The sequence below is a fragment of the Callospermophilus lateralis genome, chromosome 4 (assembly GCF_048772815.1).
Source record: "Callospermophilus lateralis isolate mCalLat2 chromosome 4, mCalLat2.hap1, whole genome shotgun sequence".
In the NCBI taxonomy this organism is placed as follows: Eukaryota; Metazoa; Chordata; class Mammalia; order Rodentia; family Sciuridae; genus Callospermophilus; species Callospermophilus lateralis.
Window position 1 is genome coordinate 162,357,590 of NC_135308.1, and position 6,562 is coordinate 162,364,151.

Sequence of the window (6,562 nt, forward strand, 5' to 3'; positions counted from 1 at the left end):
ACAAGCAGGACCATCTATAGTGACAGAGGTCAGAATAGTACTTACTTGGGACACCAGGGGACCCTCCAGAGTGGAGGAAACACCCTCTGTCTTTACGTGATAGTACAGACAGAAGGACAGACATGGACATGGGTGCAGGCCCACTTCATGGGTGTGCACAGGGTCCTGTGCTCAGAAGGGCCCCACACTTGAGTGAGTTCCTGATGCCCACTCTTCTGTCCAGCCTCCCTCAGCCTCTGCCCTACCCCCACCCAATGACTATCAGGTTCTGGGCACAGCCAGGAAGAGGGTCAATGTCATGAAAGACCCCCCCACACACACACACAAAAAAAAAAAAGACTGAAAGAACTGTTCTTTTAGATAAAGGAAATGAGAGAGATCTGATGACTAAATACAACACGGGATTCTGGATTGAACTCTGCATCATTAAAGAAAGCCAGAGAAGACATCACTGAGTCAATCTGCAGTGTTTGAAGGTAGACCACATTGGACGATAATGTGGTAATGACTGTAAGTTTCCTGAATTTGAAAACGGCACTGTGATTGTGTGGAAGAACCTGCTCTGGTTCATATGGCTCACGCTGAGGCATTCCAGGGTGAAGAACTATGTCTGCAACTTGTTTTCAGGTGATTTTACCAAAAGCACTACACCAGCATAACACTACCGCAAACGCACAGTATGTACCCACCAGGGGAGAAAACGTGGCAGAAGCCACGGTAGGTGCGTGTAGGTGATGATGCATGCTTATTCGTTTCCATTGCTGCCATGACAGAGGGTCACAGGCTCAGGCCTACAGGTCGCTGGACTGAAATGCAAATAGAAGAGCTGGAGAAAGTGGGGAAATAGATTTCCCAGAGCTGGAAGCTGTGTCCCTTTCCAGAGCCTCCAGCTCTGGGAAATCTATTTCCCCACTTTCTCCAGCTCTTCTATTTGCTTTTGGCTCTTTCTAGAGGGACCCACGACCTTCAGCTCATGGTCCTGATCCATCTTCAGACTCAGCATGGCTAGGGAAGCCTTCCTTATAACGTATCCCTCTGGCATGGACTCTTCTGCCTCCTTCTTCCACTTTTACGGACGGACCCTTTGATTACATTGGAAAAATCACAGTAATCCCCGTTTCAAGGTCAGCTGATTAGCAACCTTAGTTTCCTTCTGAGATATAACATAGTCACAGGTTCTGGGGATCAAACATGGACATCTTGCTGGGCGCAATGGGACGTGCCTGTGGTCCCAGCCACTGCGGAGGGAGGCTGCAGCAAGAGGATCACAAGCTTGAGGCCCGCCTGGGCAACTTAGTGAGACCCTATCTCAAAATTTAAAGTGCTGGGGACGTAGCTTGGTGGTAGAGCACCCTGGGTTTAATCTGAAAAACCAAAAAATAAGTGGACATTTTGGAGAGTCATGATCTTACCATCACAATTGTAGCAAGCTTTTCAATAAGTTCATTTTTTCCCCCCAGAAGAAAAAACTTGTAACATAGAAAATCCCTAGAAATCTGCAAAAAAGGCCACTAAAGCCTGTGAGTTTAGCAAGCTGGTAGGATACAAAGGCCAAGAAACAAACAGAAAGAGACAATTGGAAGTTAAATTTTTCAATGGCATCAAAAAAACAGGAAGTACTTAGAACAAATCTAAGAAAATCTAAGCAAGGTTTTTATACCATAAGCTACAACACATTGATGAGAGAAATTAAAGAAACGGGGGGTGTACCAGGTTTGTGGACCCGGAGCCCCAACCTTGCTAGGAAGCCCCTCCCCTGAACCGCAATCAGAGTCAGAACAACTCTAGCCCAAAACCTCACTGGACCCAGAAATTGATGGGCTGGTTCTAAAATTTGGAAATGCAAAGAGCCTAGAAGGCTCAACAGAATTCTAAGAACAGAAGTTGGAGGGTTCGAACCTCCTGATTTTAAGGCTCATTCAAAAGCTCCTTAGCTTACAGCTGTAAATAGGGACTGTGTGGCATCTGCGTCCTATAGAAATGCAGGTAAATGGAGTCCATTAGCAGTCCCGGGAATAGAAGCAAGCCCAAGGTCAAGCGCTCTCTAAAAGAAACCCCCAAAGAACAGAATGAAAAAGGTCCGCCAGCGCCGGCTTCCATTTCAGACGAACACCCTGTCCCCAGGTGTGTGAGATCTACAGGGTCCTTGGTCTCTCGAGCAGTCTCAGAGGCCGCCCAGAGACTGGCCCGCGGGTCGCTGTCCAAGGTGCTGAACGCTCGTGGCCGCGGCTGATTTCCTGCCCTCCCATAGGCCCTGGGTAAACTCACTCTGGGAACCCTGGGTTTGCTTTGTCTACGTTCTGTCTTGAGGCACATTCTCCTGTTTGTGTGCACTGTTAAGTTTTTTAAGGTTAATTACTTGTTGGTTATGAAAATGTCAAACATAACAAAACCAGAATGGTGTCATGACTCACCTGTCCCCGTCACCCTATGTCCACAATTGTCCGGCCCTGTTACATCCCTGTCCACCCCTAAACACATGCACAGTATCCTGAAACTAACCAGATGTGTCTAATCATGTAACTCGTAAATGCCTGGTTGATGGGTCGCTAAGAGACAAGAACTCAAACCACATTCCCAGGGGTCAGCCACTGAAAGGCAGCGGTGCCCCTTAACCTGGCTGAACACCAGTGCTGTCATGATCCGATCTGCAGTTGGGATGCGAGTCCTGGGGGCTGGGACACTGCGGGGGGGCCATATCCAGCCATGGTAGTGCGAGGACAGAGGTCACCCCAACTGCAGCCTGTTGCTACAGAGGACATTGTGCAAGTCTGGAACCCAAGATGCTGACTCAGGTGGCCACACCCACGTGGTGGCCCCTGGAAACACTAGTGTCCAGGGACTACAGGATTCAGGCACACTCCCACCAGGGCAGTCTAGGTGAAGGCTAATTGCATCAGAATTTCTGTAGCAGAACCTGCGCGTGTTCCTGCCCAGCATTCTACTGTCCTGACAGGGCACAGCCACGGGCTGGCTGTGTGGCCCACAGTTCTCTAACCCTAGGCTCCTCCTCGTTTGAGATTACGGGGGTTACCCCAATCTACCGTGCACCTGCAGTCCCCCCCAGGAATGGTTTCCTGCCAGCCCAGCTCTAGCGTCCATGAAGACCGAGGCCAGAGGCCAGCTCCTGAAGTCCTCTCCCCCTCTTGGCACAGGGACATTGATCAACTGTGTTGGGGCTCGGGTGTAGCTGGAGGTGCCTCAGAAAGCAGCTCATCTTAAAAGCAAGGGGCTGATCAAGGACGGGACTTGCTCAGTGTCTCGGAGCAGGTCGCAGTGCAGCTGTGGTGGCCTGGGAGCTTCCTGCTGCCCGAGCACTTGGTGCTGCCGGCCTGCCCCTTTCCTCCTGAGCGTGGTCTCCCTCCCCGGGAGACGCAGTGCTGACCTCCCAGGATTGCCCTGAGAGTCAAGAGGCTGCTGGGCTCCACAGGCTTGAGGGGTGTCCCCTTGGGGGGGGTTCCCTGTTGCCTCCACGCAGGCGGCAAAGGAGCAGGGGCTCCCTGGGGCAGGCGTCCGCCTCGGGTGTCGGGAGACATCTACTAGATGGCCCTCATCTTCAGCACTCAGCCTGGTGGGGAGGCTGGACGCCAGCCCGGGAGGTGGCCCAGGACTGGAAGCCACAGCTGCCTGCAGGCTGCAGAGGCCCCTGGTGGGCTAGTGGGGGAAGAGGAGGTCATGACCTCGGCACACCTGCAGGAGGCCAGGGCTCGGGGCCAGAGGGGGCTCCAGCACTCACAGACGGGTCCCTCACAGCTCCCTGCACCTCGTCCAGCACCCCCCCAGGCTGCTGTGAGACTCGGGGGAAGCCCGGGGGCGGTGCCTCCATGTCCCCCGGGGCCTTTCTGGGCACTGACTATGTCTGACAGGGACTGTGAGGAGCATTCAGTTGTTTCAAGTAAACACGCTCCCCGAGGAGCGTGGACAGCGGTCCATTTATACAGGGAAATGGCTCTGAGAGGTGAGGGCTTCCCTGGTCACATCCATGCCAGTCGCAGAGATGGGACTCAAAGCCCAGTAGGCCTGAATTCAGAGCCCAGGATGTGTCCTCTGCTCTGGAGCATCTCAGGGTCCCGTGTCGGGGGAGCACAGGTAACCCGGGAGCACGGGGCAGGGGATGCTGACTCACATCAGCTCCGGGGCTGTGAGTGCCACCACCCCAGGCCAAGGAAGGCACAGCCATCTGACGCACCCGCTGCAGGGAGGCTTGGGTCAGACTCCTTCATCCTGAGGCTACATTAACAGAGACAGTGAGGGGAGGTGGGAGGTGAGAGTCAATTTAGGTCCAGTGCTGGTCCTACCATCCTGGGTGCTGCTGGACCCCTTGTTCTTAGGGGGACGTGGACAAACCAGGACTGAGGGGCTGCAGGGGTGAGGGGTTGGGGCTGGCTGAGCAGCATCCCAGGTCAGGGATGTCCCTGAAGAGTGGTCACAAGGCACAGCTGCTTGCCATGCAAAGCACCCTCGGAGTGACCAAGGGACCTGCCCGAGAGTCCCCAGATGAGGGAGGCAGGCAGGGCGTGTGGCAGAATACAGAGCGGGGATCCGTGTCCCAATACAGGACAGGAAACAGAAAAGCACTACAAGCTGTGGAGTGAGGGCCCTGGGGGGCTTGGAAATGGCCTGAGCGGTTGTCAAGCTGCAGGCACACGACCTCGGCCGGGCCTCGGGTGACAGAATCCCAGGGAGGTCTGAGAGCAGAGGGTCACCGCAAGGGCAGCATCCCCTCTGAGAGCATGCTGCTCGGCATGGAGGGTGGACAGGGAGGGGGGTAGACAGGGAGGAGGGTGGCCTGCTGCCTGTCCCCACCATGGTGCAGAACAGCAATGGGGACAAAGAGGGCACTGAGTAAAGAGATTATGGGGGTGGGGTAACGGGGAGGCCGGGTGCCGGTGGCCATGGCACTCCTGTCTGTCTGTGACCAGGGCAAAGGACCAGGATCAAGAATGTCCTCCAAGGCCTCCTGGGATCTAGACCCTCAGCCTGGAGTCCCAGGTGGCCAGGCCTCCCCCTGCTCTGGAGGACCCCACACCCAGCATCTGTGCAGGCCGAGGGCCATGGAGCTGGGGACCACATGCCCCAGTGGGACAGCCCCCTCCTGCTGCAGGGGGTGGTGTCTGTGCCCCACCCAGGAGACCGCAAGTGGGGCAGAGGCCAGCTCAGCCTGGTGGTGCTGGAATGGGGTGTGCAGAGCCTCCCGCAGGCCCCCACGGCCCGTCCCCCCGCCCTTTCTCACCCGGTGCATCCCAGGCTCCCATGCCCAAGGCCCAGTCCTCCCTGACCTCATGGCTGGCAGTCCGACCTGCCCTCACGGCTCCAGGCCCGAGGAGCACCCCGGCCCTCTGTTCCTCTGCTTCCAACTCTTGGCCTTTCTGAGTGACCTGGCTGCCCCCTGCCCTCCCCGCCCTGTGGGGTACCCGCAGCTGCCACCCCTGGGAGTGGGCTGCCCAGTGCCCGCTCGCCCTCCCCCTCCCCCTCCCCCTCACCAGGGAGTGGAAGTTCTGTTCGCAGCTGGTCCCAGAGCCCAGCACTCACTGGGCAGAAGCTGAACAGTGAGTGACTCCTTCTCTCTTTTGTTCTTGTTTATTCCTTGGTCCCTTCCCTCAGGCCTCATCTCCCGCCCTCCCCATGCCCAGGGGGAGCTGCGCACCCCCTGCAGCCCCTGGCCGGGAGGGGTCTGCTGGGGCAGGAAGTGCAGGGACTCCCAGGAGAGCGCCTGAGGCCCAGCCTGTCTGCCCGCAGTGGACGGGAGGATGGAGGCCCTGCTCCGCCTGCCAGGAGCCTTCCCAGGAATAGGCAGGGGCATGGCCTGGCCTCGGGGCCCAGCAGAAGCCCTGCGGCTGGCGTCCTGAAGACTCGGGGCCCCCCACGGGCTGGACCAAGGACCGGCAGAGAGGGAGGCTCCCTGGGTGAGGCAGGTCCCTGGGTCCCCCACACACGCACAGCGCCCCGGCCAGCTTGGGTCAGAGAAGGGCAGACAGGATGTGAAGGGCGCCCCCCGTCTTTCACTGTGCTCCCTGAGCTGGGCATCCGGTGGCTCCGACTTCTGGACAGCGTGCTGCCAACAGCTCCTCGCCGGGCACCCCACGTTCTGCTCGGCACGGGCGCCCTCCACGGCCCGGTGGACACTCCAGAGCTTGGCCGTGTGCTGGCCCCTGCCAGCCTCTCACCCCTGATGGAGCGGGTGGCAAGGAGGTCAGGTGACCAAGAGGCAGGGCCTCTCCCAAACAGGAAGTTCCAGCGACAGGCTCCGAGGAGCAGGGGCGGCTGAGGGCAGGGGCCCTTGGCCACCAGGGAGACAACTGCCCACAGGTCCGCAGCAAGGCTCCAGGGTGGTGTGCCTCCAGAGCACAAAGGAAAAGCAGGGGGCGGTCTCATGAAAATGGGGGACCAGGGGAGGGGAAGGGAGCACACGGAGGCCAGATGATAATGCCACCTGGGTGCAGTGTGTGACGTCGCGTCCCGCCACTGTGCACAGCCACAGAGCACCCACAAAAATACATGGAAAACCCAAAGGCCCAGCATCCTCCCTGGGCCAGCGGCGGGCTCCAGCTCCTGGAGGTGA